The following is a 2843-nucleotide window of genomic DNA, read 5'->3' on the forward strand; positions in this document are numbered from 1 at the left end:
TTTTTCCGGTTTCTTGCCCCGTTTCATCGGTATTATTAAATACTTTCCTTTCTGTGGTCTTAATGGTGTCGTTAGAGGCTATTTCTGAGCTGGTCTTCATTAGTTCAGTCATGTTCGGTGTTTCTTGAAGTTGCCCCTCGTAAAGAACTCGATAATCCTCGATAGCGGCTCTCACCGCTGCCGCACACGAGGAGTCAACCTCCGGGAGCACCTTGAGCCCCGGTACCCGGGAGCCCTCCACCTGAGGCCCGGCCACCAGCACTAAGAAGACCGTCCAAACAAAGAAGAGGTTCATGTTTGCTGAATGAAAGTTTATGAAATTAAGAAGAGTTACGGTTTTGTCACAGAAAACCAATCTGGGATTGAAAACAGAATGGCCTCCGGAACACAGACCGGGCATGGAAAATAATCCTCTCGGGTCTTCCTCCGTTATAGGAACACACACGACGGCGAGGAATTGGGATGTAAAGTCTGGTGTGTGTGTGTGTGTGTGTGTGTGTGTGTGTGTGTGTGTGTGTGTGAAACATCGGAGGAAGACTGAGACTAGAGGCTGGATAGAATACCTGTAGAAAGGAAGGAAAGGAGGGGATATGTCCTCAAAGTGTAAGGGAGGGTGACAACTCTTGGATAGACTTCCCAGAGAAAGGAAAAAAAAAGGTAATAGTCCGAAGAGAAAGGAAGAAGTCCCTTTTTGTCGCCTTTTACGACACGTAGGGAATACGGTGGCAGAGGAGGAGGAGGAGGAGGAAGAGGAGGAGGAGGAGGAGGAGGAGGAGGAGGAGTTGGAGGAGGAGGAGGAGGAGGGAAGATAATGACACTGAACAACAATATTAACCTTTTTTTTTATTTACATCATTTATCTTCTTCGTAGTTCCTGACCTGTCACCTCTAACACACACACACACACACACACACACACAAACACACACACACGCACACACAAAGAGAGGGAGAGAGAGAGAGAGAAGGAAAGGTTAACGATACAGCATTTCCTGGGATAAACGAGGAAGCGAGCTAAACAAAGACGGATAAAAATACATAGAATAATGGAACATGATAAAAATGGGATGAATGAATGAAGGATTACGAGCCGGATTAAATCACTGCCGAGCATCAATAGAGCGAGAGAGAGAGAGAGAGAGAGAGAGAGAGAGAGAGAGAGAGAGAGAGAGAGAGAGAGAGAGAGAGAGAGAGAGAGAGAGAGAGAGAGAGAGAGAGAGAGAGAGAGAGAGAGAGAGAGAGAGAGAGAGAGAGAGAGAGAGAGAGAGAGAGAGAGAGAGAGAGAGAGAGAGAGAGAGAGAGAGAGAGAGAGAGAGAGAGAGAGAGAGAGAGAGAGAGAGTGCTTATATGTATGAATGTGAATGTATGTATGTCTATATATGAATGCTCGAAAATGTATGTATGTATGTATGTGTGTGTGTGTGTGTGTGTGTGTGTGTGTGTGTGTGTGTGTGTGTGTGTGTGTGTGTGTGTGTGTGTGTGTGTCATCGTGCACACAATATATTCATTTCAATGCTTTCAATCAAATGCCGAGAGCGGCGCCCATAATAGGGAGCCTTTCATCAGGGTCCATCCACGACAGCAATTAGCGAAGACCCACGAGGAACAGAGGACCATATTATACACCTGGGCTAAGGGGACGCACCGGGGGAGACAGGTAAAGGGAGGGACGGTCAGGGAGGGAGACGGAGAGGGCAACAAAAGGGTGATGAAGAGGGGGAGGGAAGGGAAGGGTAGGGAAAGAATACAGGCTTGGGGTGGGTGGTAGACGGAGCAGGCGGCAAGAAGGAGGGGAAGTGATGGGAGACACTGCGGTAGACAGGTAGAGGGGAGGGAGGGTAAGGGGTGGAGGATGGAGACAAAGAGAGTGAGAAGAGGTAGAAGGAGGGATATGAAGGGAGAGTGAAGAGTAGGGAAAGAACACAGGTGAGAGGGTGCGATGACAGGGAGGCAACCAAAGAAAAGAGATAAATAGAAGAACGGGACATGAAGAAGAGAGAGGAAGGGAAATGGAGTAAAGGGAAATAAGAGAAGGGAGAGGACAGAAGCAGAAATGGTAGACAGGGTTGGCAAGGAGGACGATGAGGCAAAAAAAAAAAAAGAATTATAGGGAAGGGAAAGGAGTAAAATGGAAGAAGAAATGGAAGAGTAGGGGAGGAAAGGGACGGGACAGAAGCAGAAATGGTAGACAGGGTTGACAAGGAAGACGATGAAAGGCAAAAAATTAAATAAACGAAGGATAGAGAAGGAAAAGGAATGAAATGGAAGAAATGGAAGAGTAGGGAAGGAAAGGATAGGGATGGGCCAGGACGGTAAGGGACGAAAAAGTTATGGAAGGGAAGGTAGAAAAAATCACGAAAATGGAAGGGAAACTTAGGAAAATAATTGGCATGGAAGGAAGAGGAAGAAAAGGGGATGGAACGCAAGGTAACATCACGGAATCGCAGGAGGAGGATAGAAGTGGTAAGGAAGAGGATGAGACGTGATGGAAAGTAAAGTACAGAGATGAAAAGAAAAAGGAAAGGAAAAAAAGGAATAATGAACCGATTTAAGCTAAGTGAGAGGCAGTATAAAAAAAAAGGAAAACTAGATGCGAAGAGGTGGAATAAGAAAACTGGAATGAGGATAACCAGAGGGAAGTAAAGCGAAGAGAAACATGGAAACATGGAAATGCAGGCAACAGAAAGCCTATTGGCTCATTACGAGGTCGCCCGCTTGGGTGATTTAATCTGCTCGACCGCCACTTGGGGCTTGGTGAGCAGATGAAAGCACCTCGATATTGAGGAGCAGATGGAAGCCCCTCGTTATTCGGTTTACTCCTGACGCAGCGAAATGACGGTCGA

Source organism: Eriocheir sinensis, unplaced genomic scaffold (genome assembly GCF_024679095.1).
Source record: "Eriocheir sinensis breed Jianghai 21 unplaced genomic scaffold, ASM2467909v1 Scaffold963, whole genome shotgun sequence".
NCBI classification, from domain to species: Eukaryota; Metazoa; Arthropoda; class Malacostraca; order Decapoda; family Varunidae; genus Eriocheir; species Eriocheir sinensis.